This window comes from Sus scrofa, chromosome 9, assembly GCF_054392235.1.
Source record: "Sus scrofa isolate SSC_HxYL_T2T_F1_AM1 chromosome 9, Sscrofa_HxYL_maternal_Yorkshire_Landrace_v2.0, whole genome shotgun sequence".
Classification (NCBI taxonomy): Eukaryota; Metazoa; Chordata; class Mammalia; order Artiodactyla; family Suidae; genus Sus; species Sus scrofa.
The window spans coordinates 13334284-13351846 of record NC_139391.1 but is presented as its reverse complement, the minus strand read 5'-3'; the positions used below and the strand labels follow the sequence as shown (position 1 = coordinate 13351846).

Sequence of the window (17563 nt, the reverse complement as noted above, 5' to 3'; positions counted from 1 at the left end):
GTGTGGCTGTGGCTGTGGTGTAGGCCTGGAGCCGTAGCTCCAATTGGACCCCTAGCCTGGGAACCTCCATATGCTGCAGGTGCGGCCCTGAAAAGACAACAGACAAAAAAAAAAAAAAGAAATGTGTTTACCATCGAGACAGAGGAAGGTGTTACCACTGGAAGGGAGATTGGGAATTCCAAGTGGACTTGTAGTTTGGAATGCAGTTTCTGTGCTTAATTAGCACCAAACACGTCTGTCTTTGCCGTAAAAACAAGGGGAAGCCCTGTATGGCAGTGCTCGGAGTCCTTACATTCCAGGTTTGGGTGGAGCTGTGTTTATTACAGAGTCCCTAAACCCCCTCCCCATAGAGCTGATAAAGTGCGGGAAAGCTGGGGAACCCTCCTGGTTCCCTTTGCCATGGCTTTAGCTAACACGGGGGTCACCACGGGGTCACCACATGACAGGCTGCTGTGCTTGCCCTCGAGGGGTCCCGCTTGCAACGAAGGACACAGTCAGAATGCTGGAGGGAGTCATTCCTCAGGAGTGTCTCTTATTCTAACCTTGTCCTTCTTGTTGAAACATCCCTTTTTCAGTGAAGCAGTGACAGGTAGGTTCTGTTATTATCGTTCTTGACTTAAAAAAAAAAAAAAAAAAAAACTGCTGTAAAATGCGAAAACCTGGGAACCGCTGAGCCTGTGCACCTTATTGATCTAGACTTCGTGTCAGGTTCTAGGAGAGGTGCAGAGATGAATTAGACATGGACATGGCCCTTGAAGACATGAGCATGGGTGGCAATCCAAGGTGGGCAGCTATGAGCATCATTTAGAAAAGGCTGGATGGGAGTTCCCTTTGTGGCTCAGCAGAAACGAATCCGACTGGTATCCATGAGGATGCAGGTTCGATCCCTGGCCCCGCTCAGTGGGTTAAGGATCTGGCATTGCTGTGGCTGTGGTGTAGGCTGGCAGCTGTAGCTCTGATTCGACCCCTAGCCTGGGAACTTCCATATGCCATGGATACGGCCCTAAAAAAGAAAAGGCTGGATGTTATCATGGGAGGAGATGGTGGACTCTCTTCTATTTCCACAACTTGTAGATGAATCTAAAACTATTTCAAAATAAAAAGTTAAAAAAAATAAAAGGTTAGCATGTAGGGAGAATGGTCAGGGGACCAGAGTGCTGGTGATATAAAGGGGCTGTCATTTAAAGCTGCATGAGGGAGAGTCTTGACTGCCAAACTAAGGGGTTCACACTGAATTCTGTAGGTTGCATGAAGCCATGGAAGGCTTTTGATTGAAGATAAAGCCATGGTCACATTTCCTCCTGGGAGGATTGCTTGATAACCAGGGACCGACCGTCGGGAAAGAAGCAGTGAGCCAAGGAGGCAGTTGAAACGGGAGAGGATCATCTTTAAAAGTATCCCAAAGATGGAGGTCCCGTCGTGGTGCAGTGGTTAACGAATCTGACTAGGAACCATGAGGTTTTGGGTTCGATTCCTGGCCTAGCTCAGTGGGTTAAGGATCTGGCGTTGCCGTGAACTGTGATGTAGGTCGAAGACGCAGCTCGGATCCCGCGTTGCTGTGGCTCTGGCGTAGGCCGGTGGCTACAGCTCCGATTCAACCCCTAGCCTGGGAGCCTCCATATGCCATGGGAAGCAGCCCTAGAAAAGGCAAAAAGACAAATAAAATAAAAGTATCCCAAAGAGAATTGGCTCTGCAGGGTGTTCACAGGGACTGTTTGAAAGAGGGGTTCTGTGGACAGAGGAATCTGGGAAATGTGTGCGGTTAGCAAGGTACCTTCCTCTGTGTGTGGGGGGGGGGTGCGGTTCTCAGAGCCGCTCACTGTATAACATGCCCTGTGATGCCGTAAAGAGAGAAGCTCCCCAGTGTTTCTCAAAGCTGTCTAACTATGGAACCCTCTTAAGAAGATCTCAAAGGACTTGTATTCATTAAAAAACATGTCAAGGAAAACTGGCTGTCACTGAAAATGGGAGGAGTAGGTATTTGTCGCACTGGCTGTACTTAATCTCTCTATTCTGCAACCTGGACGCGATGGCGTAAACATACTCAGATCCCTTTGTGTTGGGGTACACGTGCCTGCACAGCTCCCCTCCCTTCCCCAGTTGTCTGAGCCTGGCGTCACCCCCTTCCCAATGCTCAGGAGGGAGGCTCTTCTGTGGGTTCCTAACCATGGGAGAAAATAGCATCAGAGGAGCCTGGTTTTTAAAAACTACAGCAATGAGAAATAATTTGATGTTTTTTTGTAAGGGAAACTTGTTTTTGTTTTGTTTTTCTTCTTGCTTTGTAGGGATGCACTCTCTCGGCATATGGAAATTCCCAGGTTTGGAGTCTAGTCCAAGCTGCAGCTGCTAGCCTACACCACAGCCACAAAAATGCCAGATCCGAGCCGCATCTGCAACCTACACCACAGCTCACAGCAATGCCAGATCCTTAACCCACTGAGCAAGGCCAGGGATGGAACCCACATCCTCATGGATACTAGTTGGATTTGTTTCTGCTGTGCCACAGAGGGAATTCCAGAAAGGAAGCATTTTTGAAGGATTCTTTAAATGTTATTTTCTAATTAGGTCCCTTAATGATCCTCGTTTTTGCATTCGAATGAACAGTGGTGTATCCTCCTCCTCCTCCCTCTTCTAAATGAACTCCACCTTGATTTTGACCCGTGTGCTATGATTAGTTAAGGCAGCCTCTTCTCCTTCCCCACCCACCCCTCACTCGACTTTGCAGGAGCTTGGTGATCATCGCAATGCTCGAGGTATTCAGCCTGTTCACCATAGTCCATTAAACCCTCTGATTTGTCACGTCCACTAGTCTCTACCAGTTGTTTGACCTTCAGCAAGTGCTTTAGCTTCTCTGAGTATGGCTTTCCTATCTTCAGTGTGGGAGGAGCAATTCCTACCTCCCAGAGCTAGTGCAGAAAAGTCCTGGGCACATAGTACATTTAGGTATTTGGTAAATATTCTTTCTGATCCATCATCTTTTTCCAGTGATAAGCATTGTACTCCTCAGTTCCTCAGAAATGCATGTTGAATGAATGCCGGTGCATACAGCAGGTGCATTCAGCCGCCGCTAGCCTGACAAAGACATTCATTAAGGAGCTAATTGCACCCTTTAAGATTGCTGTATATTCTCTTCCTGGCCTTCTTTTCAAGAAAGACACTTAACTTGGTGATAATACAGCCCTGCAAGGCAGGTATTATTGCTCCCATTGCATAAACTTGGAAAACAACGCTCAGAGTAAAGCGACATGAAAATTCAGAACTTTCTGATTCCAAAGTCCACGTCCTTTAATATCGCACCAGGAATGAGAAGATCTGTTCCTCCTTTCACTAAGTACAGTCAGCGTCACAGTTCTTGACATGTGCTGGGTGCCAGACGGAAGACACACTCCAGCCGCAGCAAGAACTCACCTTCTAGTTGAAGGAGATGAAACGTGTGCATGCAACGTACAAGGCAGCCCCGTCGCACCTCGTTTATCCCTCACTGGGGAATGAGCTGTTATATTAGGTGCATTTTTACAGATGGAATCACAGAGCTTTAAGTTAAAGGGGCCTTAGCGCTCTCATTGCAAAACCCCATTTTATTTGAAGGCGAAGAGAAGCTCAAGGACACTGGATGACCTGCCCTAGGTGGCTTTGTGACGCTATCATCGGACCAAGACTAGAACCCAGCCCTTCTGACTTCCAGGCTAGGACTTTAAACAATGTTAACAGTTTTCTTAAAACAGAGTCCATACTTAGGAATTTGTTTCAGGTGGACAGTTCCCATCCTAGACTTTGCTGCCTGTCTCAGATCGTCTGCATAATCAGCATTGTGACACTGAACTGGGATGCAGCCGCGCCTTTGGCCCTGGAGATGCGATGGGGGGAGAGTGTGTCCCTCGTACTGTAGCCCCAGATAGTTCCCTTAACCCAACTTCATGAGGTCATTCCCAACCCTTAGAAGCACTTTTCTGGTTTTCTAGCGAGACACACGCCCACACATAAAATTCAGTAAACTCTGGGAGCTTTATAGTTAGTCTTTTCCTTGACTGATGGGTTGGTGTCTGTTACTTCATTTCTCTGAGCCTATTTCCTTACCCGTGAAACGGGCCCAGTGCACTGACCTATCCCTTGGGATTGTCTGCCAAGGAAGGAAAGGTGCCTGCAACGTAAGAGGAGCTCAGCTCCCTCCCGCCCCCTCCTTTCTTCCGAGGGTTCAAGAAACTCTTATAAGCTGCACGCTTCCTCACTTTGCAAAGTGCAAGGCAGTAAGGCAATAGAACCAAAGTAAGTGCTGGCCGTGAAGCATAACCCCTCCTGGGTAGTAAATCGAATGTTCCTCTGCCCCCCACCAAAAGCACACATAATCTGTCTCGCTTCTTCCTCCCAGGACGATAAAGAGGCTTTAACACAGAGCATAATTCATATCATCTCCAGATCTTGGGCCGTAGCACCTCATGAAAGCTATTAACACATCTCCCTTGCCTCCTTTATGAACACGCATAAAAGCAGATCAGGTGAGCTGGCTCTGTGTAATGGCCCAGTCCCCCCAGTATGCGAACTGTGACCAGATGGGAAGCAGTTGTTTGGCATTCACTCGGGGAGGGGAGACGCCTCTGGGTGATATGCATAAGCAGGCTTAATAGCCCTCAGCAGGCTGCCATCGACTGGGAGGGAAGGCCCACCAGGTCGCTAGAATCGCCCCTTAAAGCTAGAGATCCCGAGGCCGATGCCGGGAGAAGGGCCAAGAGTCCCCCCCAAGATGGAGCCTGGCACAGCTCCCAGGGGACTGTCGTTTTCCGAGACCCCTCTGCTCTTCACGTGGCAGAACAATGAGGGACAACCATCGAGGTCTTGCCGTGGATTTTGTTTGTGCCTTTGCCCTGCGGCTTTGTTCCCCCTTTGCAAACGAGCCTGCCAGACCGGAAGATTCTGCGATTTGGTGGGTCTGTGGGGGATGATGGAACGCGGATGGGCTGGGCGGCGCCCCACCCCGGTGTCGGTGTCGTGATGGCAGCCCTGATCGGTGTTTTCGCAGGCTCCCCTCCTGCAGCATCTCCTCAGCCCCCTTGCCTGGCCTTTATTGGCACCAGATGCCTCATCCTGAGGGGCCGCCCTCCCTGGCAAACATGCCGCGCTGAGTGCTGCTTTCCTAAGTGATGGCTGTGTTTTAAAGTCCCGAGAGAAACTCACATGGACGGAAGTCAGGTCTCATTCCCAGGGCACCTTAGCACCCGGACACGAGAGAGCTCATCGTGTCCCCTTTTCCTTTGCCCAAGGAGGGATTTTGCAATTGTCTGCACTCAGTAAACAGAAATAACCAAGTGTAAGGGCCCCCCCCCCCCCCCGAGCTCTTTACTAAGCAAAGAAGGGGAAAGGGGCCCTCACATTCATCAGGCCCCTGCCAGGGGCAACATGTGGTCTTTTCCAGGGGCAGGTGTTCCTACCTGCAGTCTCCAGAACCTGAGGCCGGGCTGGGTGGGTAAGACCGTGGGCTGGCACGCGGCCTGAGGCACTGGCTGCCCGCTCGCCCCACAGCCAACTTCCTCAGCCTGCCAATAATGCTCCTGAGATTTAAACCCAATCCACCAGCAGCAGTGTTCCCTAGATGAGATGTTGCAAAATCTCATTAGCATTTACTGTGGTTGGGTGTTTCAATGTATTTTTATGTCTTGCCTGGGGCCTGAATAAAAGTTACAAGCAGCCCTGAAGACCAAACCAAGAAGGAAAAGGTGGGCAGCCAGCCTTGGAGCCTTTGCTGGTCTTTAATTGTGCCTTAATTGAGGACCTAGGAAGTAGATAGAGGAAGGCTAAAAATCATACGTGGAGTTTATGCAGCATTTTAATTTCCCAGAGTCCTCCACAAGTACTCTAATAATTATTGCTGCCACTTACTGGGCCCCAGCTGGGTTCCAGGTACCGTGTGAAGTTGTGTGTGTGTGTGTGTGTGTGTGTGTATGCTTTTTCACTTCTCAGCCTTTTAAGGGACATATTGCCTCCTTTTTTACAAATGTGGAAACCCAGTCTCCCTTGCCCAGAGGAGATGCCTCCTCTCGCCCCAGACGCAGTCAGGCGGTCTATTCCATGGTCAGCACTGGCTTCTAGTTTGCAGGTGCTGCTGTCTGTGGGGACAGCAGTTCGCTTACACTGAGGACTTTCTGCGTGCCCAGTGGCCTACTAAGTTGCTGTACAGAGTTATTCTACTAAATCCTCCTGTCGCCCAAAAGATGGGTATTGCTGTTATCATGGCCATTCGTAAAGGAGGCAACTAAAGCGCAGGGGTCTGTTAAGCTGCCCAGCTTCCCTGGCTCAGGAGTGGAACTCACATCCAGCCTAGGCTGGCATCCTGAGCTGCTTTCAGAACCCCAACCTCTACCACGCCACACTGTGGCTTTTCCCCTTTGCGGCACAGGGACCTTGGGCCGGTCACTCAGCCAGATGCTCTGTGATGGGAACTATTCCACCTACTTCACTGGACGTGTGTAGAATTAAATGACAGTTTCCTCAAAGCTAGTGGCTGTGAGTAAAGGCATCTTTCCTTCCTCCCTTTCTTCCTTACGGGATCAGTAGTCAGTATCTATTTACTGATGTGTTCTTCAGATGCTTTGTTGCAAATGCAGGGCCTTCTGCCTGTTTTCTACTACCAAACACTGAAAACTGCTCTTCTACTTAACAGCTGCAACAATCTGTGCTTTAGGCTGTAGGTTTTAGAGTCTGACACCCTTCTGGCCCCACCTGAATCCCTTTAGTGTCCCCTTTCAGGGCTGTGGGTATCTTTTCTTTTCAAAATGTGTTGGGGCCTCTGTTAGGACTCAGAGGTAGCAGGCCTTAAAAAAAAAAAAAAAAAAAAAAATGGTATCCGGAAACATAGAGAAAGAGAAAAAAAGGAAAAAAGAAAACAACTTTGCAAGCCACGTGGGGGAAATCGTGGGCCAGGTGCTTCTCCACCACCCATTGTGTAATTGTCTTCATGACTGGTGGACAGAGAGGATCCACGTAGAGCTGGCACCTTTTTGGCTGCTCAGAAAGAGCCCTAACCTCCCTAAAGGGGAGAGCTAACAGGCTGGGGGGAGAATTGCTGGCGGCCATCAAAATGATGAAGTGAAATTTCAAATTACATTAGATGTTTGCTTAAGGAACAACAGATGAGGCCCTGTGGATTCTCAAATCCTCTTGGCAACACTGCAAAATGAAAGCATAACCATTTGGAACCCTTCGCCTGGACCGTATGAAGTCTGGGCCGAAAAGATGACCTTTTAACGATAGCTTCCTGCCTCTGAAGGGTTAGAGTGTGTCGAATTTTTCTTTGCTGAAGGCCTGGTTTTAATCATTGCCACAGTCAGGAGAAAGGGCTCTTATCCAACGCTGTTCACTTCTTTAAATATCTGGGTTGTTCTTGGAGCTTATAATCAAGATCTTGGGAGATAAGGTTCCTGTCCTTTTCCTGGTAATCTTTGGAGTGTGGCCTTTGTCACAACCCACAGCTTTCGTGGAGAACCTCCTGCAGCCCAGGCTACTTCAAGGGTGGGTGAATCTAATCTTCCCAAGGATCCTGGCAGTGATAAAATAAGTTGTTCCTATTTTATAGATGGACACACTCAGGCTCAGAGAGGCTACGTCACTGCCAAGGTCACACAGCCAATGGATGAGTAACACTTAGCCTTGTGGAGAAAGAAGGAAAAGTGTTTCAGGCAGAGGGAAGTGTGTGTAAGCAAAGACTTAACACACTACGCCACGGCTACCGCCAGCTCTAATTCGGGGAAACAGGGCAGTATCCCGTGGGCAGTGGGAGCCACAGAGTGTATCTGAGAAAGACAAGGGCAGCGGCAGCATCGACTTGGGGAAGATTGGTCTGTTAGCTTCTCTTCCTTCCTTTCTAAGTCCGTCCTGTTTGATGATCTCAGTGTTATTCCGTCCCATCATGCCCACATAAGGTACCCAGAGTAAGTGTGCACATTTGTACTGAGGTGGAAAATGAAGCTTAGGAGAGTGACATGAACTGTCCATGGTCATGGCCTGAGATGCTCACGGAGAGCCCTTCCAGAACTTTTTCCCCTGCGGACCTCCGGCTCAGTCGGCATCTCCCCAGTCTGCAGAAGCCCGGACCGCTCTGTAAAGCTCTCAGGGTAAAATTGAAATGAGTCCTGGACAGCGGCGCAGACCTGCCCCCACCTAAGCTGTTGGGTCTTTCTATCCCTCACCCCACCCCTACCCTCAAATGCATTGGGCCCTGGTCTGTCCAGAATCTCAATTTAATTAGTTTTCAAAGAAAGCCTTGCTGGTAAAAGGGGCTCCCGGCAGAGCAGGCTTTGTTTTCGATGTTTGGTGGCTAAAAAAAGGCACATTTCCTACCAAAATGACAGTCTGGAGGTGGTGAACTTTTGACTCGGGGAGAGTAAGTCCTTCAAGAGAAAATCCACAGCCACCTGAAGCTCCGCTCACTCGGCTGTATTTATGCAGATGAGCCCTTTTCTCAGCAGGATGTTATCAGCTGTTCTACCAGGGTCTCCCCTTCACCTCCTCCCCCAGGGGCCCTGACCCTCAGCCGCAGTCTTACATTTCCATAATAAAGGCCACTGGCTCCCCTTTCAGCACTCGCTCCCCAAGAACCCTTTAAAGACGTGGGCTGCCCCATTGTGGAAGGGCTGCCCTGGACCCCCGCCTCAGCCCTTCTCCCTCCACTCTTCTCTGAACCTGCTGTTTTTTTTTTTCCAAGGGAGAGATTAAATCCCTTGCAAGGAGCTGTTTAATTAAACTTTCCCCCTCCCACTTCTAAAGTTGCTGGAGACTTCTTTTGACTTCTCCTTGGCGATGCCTAATCACTGTAATTTAGCAGATTCTGTAATTACCCGCTGCACCGCAGAAGCAATCTGATGGCTGTCTCTTTGTCCTGCCTATTTCAGCCTCAGCTGACAGTGGGTTTCCCCTCCATGAAGGTCTGGGGTCTCCTCCAGGAAGGCAGGGGGATCTGAATTTACGGGCAGCCCCTGCGGGAGCCAGATTTATGGCAAAGGGGGCCCAAGGTGTGGGTAATGAGCATTCTAGGGATGAGGTTCTTTGCGGCTTGAGGCCGCAGGTGTAGACAGGCATCTGCAAGGGCACTGACCGCAACGGGCATTGCCCTCTCACCCAGCCCCAGGCCTCCCCCATCAGCTTCACAGCTCACCTGGTAGGTGAGTTTTTCATACTGCAAGTTGCAGATGCACAGAAACTAGGAAGTGCCTCAAACCACCTTACCCGGTGAGGCAGCCCTTCTCTCCGACCTGCCCTTGAGGAACGTGACAGAGTTTTCACCTCCTACGTGATGGAACCTTGGTTTGCATCCAGCTGGCCTCAGCCCAAAGCCCGTTCCGTTCAGCCGGCGCTCCCTCCTGGGTGCCTGGCCTTGTGCTGTGTACATCTCGTGTGTTTCCTCATTTAATCCTTCCCACAATAATTTATCACATAATTATGTACTGGGTTTACTTATTTCCCTGAATTATGTGGGAAACAGAATTCACTTTCGTCATGGAAGTTATGCCGTAGGTACCGAGTCCCGCAGTCACCGCACAGAAGAGGTGGAATTTGAACGCATGTGGATCTGATTCCAAAGCCCACACTGGAACCCCCACTTGCACTCCTTTGTGATAGTGAGTCCTCAGGTTCTCTGAGATACAGTTCAAGGCTCTGAATCTATGCTGTCAAGCCCCTTGCAGAGTTTGGAACTATTTGCACGGCATTTTAATTGTTGTAGCTTTGTGTGCCCTAGTAGTTGTGAGTTGTTACTTATTAGTGGCACCTTGGTGTTTTTCCTCCCAGGCTAGGAGAAAAGCCTTCTTGGCTTCTTAAGGCACAGCGTTGTCCTCTTGAAACTTGCCAGCAAGGTGGGGGGACAGGCTCAGCTGCAGACCTCACTTCTTCCTGGGGCCTCCCAGTCTCCTTCCTGGACTGGGTCGCAAGGCCTGCAGCTTCAGCAGATGGAAGGGCTGGCTCTCGACAAAGAGCCAGAAGGCCCTGGGGCTGCTCTCTTCGGAGGGTCCTGGAGCCTCAGCAAGTGGAGGCTGAGGAAGCAGAGGCCTGGGGGTGGCTGGCGACCATGCGGCCAGCCTCAGGGAACCCACCGCAGGACCCTGCTCGTAGATGGCAGCAGCCTGTTGCCTGGGAGGGGCTTCAGGGAGCTCAGGAAGGTGGAAATGAAAGCTCTGGCTGTCACTGCAGGTTGCTTTCAATTAAATGTGATTGAGAGAGCGAGCAGGACTTGTTTTCCCTTCCTTCTGGGATGGAAGGGAGAGAGCTGAGTCTGTGCACCACCTCTCAGGTAGGTTCTGTGCCTCGACGTGGTGGTTCCCTGATGTGAAGGACACTGATCGCAGAGGGGGCAGAACACTTCACACGCGTCTTCTAAGCCTTGAAAACGCCGAGTCCTTTGCCCTTAACGCACAGGGTCGGTTCCGGATGTCTGGTCCCAGGATACCGCTCTTCTTGTTTTTGATCATTAGAAACTTTTTCTCTGTTTACATCCTTTACCTTACCATGTTCTAAGGCTACTTAAGGAGAGGCAGCGGTGTAGAGCCAGCGAGTTTCTTTACAAATTTTGTTTGTTTTCCAAACATAAATGTAATCGGTCATTGGCTTCTTTTCTTGGAGACTAAACGGGAAGAAATTCCTAGGCAATCCCTGTAGACAAAGGAAATGTATCAGAAAAAAAATGGCGCACAGCCGCTTACAAACAGCTTTAAATCAATTGCTATGCTAGTAGCCACGATGCACACAAGCAGATAATCCGTCAGAAATGAGCTCTGAGCATATACAGCGAAATAATCCGTGTGAAGGAGGTCTCACATCATGCTCACACATGGACTAAAAGCAAATGCTTCGCTGAATGCTAGTGCACTGCACACAGAAAAAAAAAAAGTGAACGATCCATAGAAAAAAACATTTTGGTGAATATCGATGCTTTATAGCAAGCAGCAAACATGTACCGTATTGTAAAGAGTTTAATCTTTATCCCCCAAACCTAGAAAATCGTCGTCTGCAAAGCCAGGTAACTGAGCATTTGCCAAGCCTCCCAAAGCCCTGGTCACTGATGGATTCCAGATGATTCTCCTAATTACTGGTGTTCACCACGTAAGAAAGCAAGTTATCTTGATCCGTAAAATACCACCCTGCAGCTCTGTTTACCGTGTCTTTTCTCAAAGGATGGCATGAACATCAAACCTGGTGTTCAAGCTATGCCTCTATGGCTTAAAAAAAAACTTCATTTGTAATCATTTTAAAATGACACTAATATGTACACAAAAAAATTTTTTTTTCCAAGAGCATCAAGGATCTGCACTTTTTTTTTTTTTTTTGTCTTTTTGCTATTTCTTTGGGCCGCTCCCACGGCATATGGAGGTTCCCAGGCTAGGGGTCCAATCGGAGCTGTAGCCACTGGCCTAGACCAGAGCCACAGCAACGCTGGATCCGAGCCGCGCCTGCAACCTACACCACAGCTCACGGCAATGCCAGATCATTAACCCACTGAGCAAGGGCAGGGACTGAACCCACAACCTCATGGTTCCTAGTCGGATTCGTTAACCACTGTGCCACAACGGGAACTCCCACAAAATTTTTAAAGTTAAATTTTAGTAAATTGTTTGTTGCAGAAAAGTAGCAGTCCCTTGCCCCAGGCCTCCCCGCTCCCAGAGCCCACTCTCCAGAGGGTAACAGCCCTGAGCTGATGTCTTCTCTCATTGTTTCCGCTGCTCTTGACCTCCGTGTTTCTAAATAAGCTGCCTATGGTGGCATGTCTGCATTAATCAATTTTAGGTATTATCTGTTGACTTCCTGCAGTAGAACCCCCCCACCCTGCCCACTCTCTTGTTTTCCCTCTCTCCACAACCCTCACGTGATTGTTATGATCATTTTAGGTTAAATATGTAGTTGTTGGTTATATAACTATGCTTATTTAAAATACAGCTTTGTTGTTTTCATTTCTTTTGCTTCCAAGCCAAGCAGTGCAGCATCTCTCCTTGCTCACATGCTTTTATTTTTCTTGGTGTTGTTGATTGCCTTTCTTTTATTGCCTTGTTTGAGAAATTGCAACTGGTTCCGTGTGGCTAAGGGCTATGGTGACAGATGAGGCTGTAAAAGGGACTGGATCTTCAAGAATCTTGAGTACCAAGTTAAGGAACTTACTTGGATTTTATCTCAAAGACAGCAAGGATCCATGGAAGGGAGGGCTTTAGGCAGGGAAGTGACCTTCTGGAACAATCCTCTGATGGTTGTGTGAGAGAGAGAACCATATAGAAACAGCTTTCAAACTGGCATGGAAATGTGTTTGAAAGCATCTGCATGCTCACCGTCTTTCCCTCATAACTGGTGCCATCTTGAGGCAGCCTCCACATTTGGATAGGCGTCTGTCAAGTCACTAACAGACTCCAGTTCTCCTGCATTTTCGTTCCCCACATCTAGCAAGACATTGTCAGGAAGGATATAAAGCATCCCTCTGGCTGCACCCAATTGGAGTTTCCCCAGATTCACTTGGAACTCTGCAGTTACAAAGTGGTCCAAGTTGGGTGCAACAGGAAAACTATTCCTCCCTGCTCCCCTGGAACTCACTTTTGAAAAAAGTAACAAGAGCTAAAATGCTGATGGATAGAATTTGTGTATCACCCATTGCCAATGACTTTGAATTTATTCTTCACCCAAAATGTAGCTCTGAAGCTCAGATCTCAGCGGGTGCCTCTTGCTTTGTTTTGCTTTGGTGGGGAAGAAAGTGGCAAAGGCTGAACATATTCAGGAGAACATGTAATCCAGAGTAAGAATTAAGATTTGGAAGGCTAATTTAAATAATAAAAACTAGGGTTTGTATCACTAGTAACGGGTGTGAAATTATTTTTCATTTCATAGAATTGCAGCTTTGCTGTCTTAGCCCGTGTTGGTGAACCTCGCGATTAGCATCCAGAAGGAGGAAAACCCCACTGTGATGGGTGATCAGGGAAGGTCCAGATTTCGAGAGGGCAGCTCACCAACTGCCTCTGTAATGTACAAAGTGATTGCATTTGCTTGTCAAGTCATTTAAATTTTATTAGCATAGTTATAAATTGCTATTTATGCAAAAGGAAGATATTAAAAAAAAAAAAAGATTTCTGCTCCTTTTACTACCAGTTGGGAAATTCAGCTCATAACCAGCTCATCGTCAGGAAACGCAGTGGTGGAGAGTTAGGTCTTAGCATTATCATCATCATAATCCCTGCCATCCATTGCGCCCCTGCTGTGTGCCAGCCAATGCCCAACAACCTCACTCGCATTACCGCCTTTGAGCTTCGCTGCCGTCTGCTCTCATAAAATGTGCTTCCGTGCCCTCTTTCTCCAGTGGAGGAGAGAAAGTGGGACTTGCCCAAAGGTGTACGGTTGGTAAGAGGCAGAATCAGGATTTAAAACAAAGTTGGTCGACTCCGTGTCAGTTAAGATGCTTTAGGCTGTAATTAGCAGAAAACACTGTGTACGAGGACCTAGATTGTATCACATCAAAGGAAGCTCAGAGGTAGGGCGAGCTTCAGGGTTGGCTCCTCTGGTGACCCACAGCGTCATCCAGGGCCCGGGTTCACTCCACGTTTCTGCGCTCTCATCCTGAGGCTGGTTCCGCTTGCAGGTGTAGGATGGCTGCTGGCAGCAGCGCAGAGGACGTGCTGCTTCTCGTTCATTTAACGAGCAAAAGAGACCGGCTTCCCGTTGCTCGGTATTAAACACAAGGAAGAATTTATCGAGAAACTTTCAGCAAACTTCCCCATCAGCGTTCCCCGACCAGCTGTGAGGCAGGGCGCATGAAGAGTGGAGCGAGCCTTGAATTCACATCAGAGTTCACTGGTCAGAGCTCTGTAGTGTGCTTGTCCCTGGACCACTCATTGGCCCAGGGGGTGGGATTGCCCTTAAGTCTCTCAGATACCTTGTGTGGACAACAGTTCCCCAGACTCTTCTGTTACTACCTCGTGAGGAAAGGGCAGCATAGAAACCAGAGGGCAGAACTCTTTCCTGCCTCCAGGACAGGCCGCATTATCTGTGAGACCCACTGCAAGATGAAAGTGAGGGGCCCTTTGTTCAAAAGTTTTGAAGAATTTCACGATGGTGGCAGCGCTTTCAACCAAAGCCCGGGGCCCTCTGAGCACGGAGTCCTGCGTGCCTGCAGGGCTCACGTACCCACAAAGCCAGCCCTGACCTTAGCCTGCTGCCTGCTGCCCATGGTTTTTAATTGTTTACTGCAGTGTCTTCCATTGAAGAGCGAGGATCAATCACTCCTGTTTGTCACTGTGTCCTCTGGGCTTCTTTCAATGCCTGGCTTGTAGTAGCTGCTTAGCTGCTCAAGGACCAAAAAAAAAAAAAACAGTTTCAGAAAGGAATTCTTGGCTGAGCTGATCCCCCTGGACCGAGGAAGTGGCCATAAGCAGGGTGGTGATGCTGAGGATGCCTCGAGCAGCAGCTTCATGCCAGGCATGATGCCGCGCCCTCCGTGTGCCGCCCTCTCCCTCCCTCCCTCCCTTCTGCCCTTGATCCTGAGCCTCCCGCTGAACCTCCCTGGTGCCGCTGCTTGTACTTGGTGCCGCTGCTTGTACTTGGTGCTTGAAGGACGTTTTTGTTGAACTGACTTTCTGATATCTCAAGTCTCGGCCTCTGGGCCTATGATCCCTACAGAACCATCATCGCACGTCTGACCAGGCTTTCCACACTGTCACATCCATTCACTTCCATCCTTTGAGTCACGGTGTGAAGGATTTTCTTTTTGACGTCACCAGCTGCCCTTGGACAGGCTACTCAGAAATGGAAGTTGCTCTTGCCTCAGTTGAGTCAGTGTTCATCCCAAGGGAGTGTAGCCTTCCTTTTCTCTCTCTCTTTTTTTTTTTTTTTTTTTTGGTCTTTTTGCCATTTTCTTGGGCCGCTCCCGCGGCATATGGAGGTTCCCAGGCTAGGGGTCAAATCAGAGCTGTAGCCTACGCCGGAGTCACAGCAACGCAGGATCCGAGCCACGTCTGTGACTTACACCACAGCTCACGGCAGCACCGGATCCTTAACCCACTGAGCAAGGCCAGGGATCAAACCCGAAACCTCATGGTTCCTGGTCGGATTTGTTAACCACTGAGCCACGACAGGAACTTCAAGCCTTCCTTTTCTCAGAAATACTTAAGTCAGCTTTTGCAGCCAGTGGCACACCATGAGCGCTCCAGAGAGAAACAGATTTAAAGAAGGATATAGCCATGTCGGCCTAGCTGGAGACGCTGGGCAAAACCCCGGCCAGAGTTAGGTGACAAGAACTGTCATCATGAAAGCATCAGGAGAGCAGGACTTAGTTAATTGCTTTGGAGTGGTACAGACACACTCCCTTTATTTTCTGCCCGCCTGCCTCTGCTCAAGCTGTCCTGCATGCTTTACACAGTCTTCCTTTCCTCTTAATCAATTCTACCCATCCTTCCAGGCCTCCAGGGATTGCCTCTGAGGCCAGGTAAAGAAATGTTCTTCAGAATGTCTGCTGCATATTGGCACTGGGAAGACATGTATTGCCTCTTCCTCAGCCCTCTCTCCCAGTTTTGCAAAAGAACATCCGTCCCTCACAGCCCCATCATGCTGCAAATACACCCTAATGCCAGCAGTTCCCCTGCTGCATCCCGTCAGGGTTCACTGTCTCCAAGTCCAGCCCCTGCAGGAGACCCAGTGCTCTGATGGCTAGGCCGGTACTCGGCCTCACTCTCCCTCGCTCCATGCCTGTACACAGGAGGTTCCCGTAAGAATCGGTTGACTTGACTCCATACTCTGAGGTCAAAGGTCTGTGGTCAGGGTCTGTGGGTTCAAGGACCCCAAGGGAGACCTCATGGTCTTCCAAAAGAGTCTGAGATCTAGAGGAAGTAGGCAGTATGTGACTCAGCCTAGTGAGGGTTTCGGGGCAAGAATTGCGTTGAGCTGTCAACCGGAAACCAGGCTGCCCCGCATTGAAACCTCCCTCCTGGCCTCAGCCCTGGGCCTTCCATTTCCAGACCTTTCCCGGGAGTCCTCTGGGAGAGCGGGACTCCCCTGGGCCCTGCCTGCAGTGCCTGCCTGTGTGAGTTACAGCCGTGCTAGGCTGCCTGATGGGCTCCAACAAGCCAAACACGGAGAGTCAGAGGGTACGTGCTTAATTATAGCTCAGACTTCAAGTGTGTGAAGGGGGTAGTCAGACTCTATCTTCATGGAGGCTTTTGAGTTTAGAAATGCTCCTAAATGAGGGAGTTCCCCGTGGGGCGCAGCAGAAGGGAACCCAGCTAGGATCCATGAGGATGCGGGTTCAATCCCTGGCCTCGCTCAGTGGGTGAAGGATCCGGCATTGCCATGAGCTGTGGTGTAGGTCGCAGATATGGCTCGGATCCCACGTTGCTGTGGCTGTGGCTTTGATTTGACCCCTAGCCTGGGAACTTCCAAGTGCCCAAGGATGACCATTAAAAAAATAAATAAATGGGGGGGATGAATACTCCTAAATGCCACCTTTGAGTTCTAGAGAGGGAGAAACAGATGTATAGTTCCTTTGGGGACAATCCACTTATCACTGGACATGAGTCACTGTGACTTGGCCTTCCTTGCTCAGACCTCAGCTCGAGGGAGCCGAGCTATCTGCTGAGTCACCAGATACGGCAGAATGAGGCATCTCCCCTATTCCTATAGAGGCTTAGGAGACGCCAGCCTATAGATGGAACTGACACGTCACACACCTGCCAGGAGCCCCAGCACTAGCTGTTCCCAGTGTTACTGCATCTCTTCGACATACATTGGCAGTTGGGGGGTGGGGTGCAGTGGGGAGAGGTAGAAAGAGCCTGTGCTTGTAGAGCGGAGCTGGTCCTAGGTTTGAACCCACCATTGGCTGGGTCACTTCAGGCTAACCCCTTCACTTCTCTGAGCCTCAGTTTCCCCTTTGGGGAAATGAGGATGATAGTGATAAGAAACGTCACAGCGCTGGAACCCAGGTCGAGGACATACATGTAAAGCACCTTGCTCGTGGCACACGGGAGGCTCAGCCTTGGCTGATGAGGACAGACAGGCCCGCACAGGGATGCCTTCTCCGATTGGCCCGACACAGGAAGGGTCTTCGCAGCCACAGCCTCGAGCGTATTTTTCTCCATTTGGAATTGTTCGATCTGATTTGCATGGGCAGTTAAGAGAATGGAGACATTAAAAGGTTTTGCGTAATATCTTGTTTGATGACTTCCTTTCTGGGGCGATGCCTAACATGCATCAGATGGCTGCTTTCGCCTAATTTCGGTCATTAGATTAGGGAGCGTTGAGGTCGTTCTCAGGGAGAAAAGAGAAATCAGTGAGAGTGGGCGTGATCAGTAACAGTGTCCATGAGTGATGTAGTGCGAGGACGCGAACGTGAACGTGAACATGGCCGGATCTCTGGTCCTGGGCCCGGCGGATGGCCCTTCCCCGCCCCCAGGCCCAGCACCGCAGCTGCTCGCGTTTCCACAGGGGTCACGGTCTGCCACCTGGATGCGGACGCTCTCTCATTACTGAAGAGCCACAAACCATTACAGCATTTCTCATGAGGTAGAAACGGCCAGCCTTTATAGCTGTGGAGCGTTCTTTTCTAATTAGAACGTGTGCG

At 49.6% G+C, this 17563-nt stretch overlaps 1 protein-coding gene across 50 annotated transcripts in view; it reads left to right on the top strand.

The window, feature by feature from the left end:
* Positions 1-17563, top strand: part of TENM4 (teneurin transmembrane protein 4) — a 2941714-nt gene that overhangs the window by 2663491 nt on the left and 260660 nt on the right. The gene's annotated exons all lie outside the window — the stretch shown is intronic.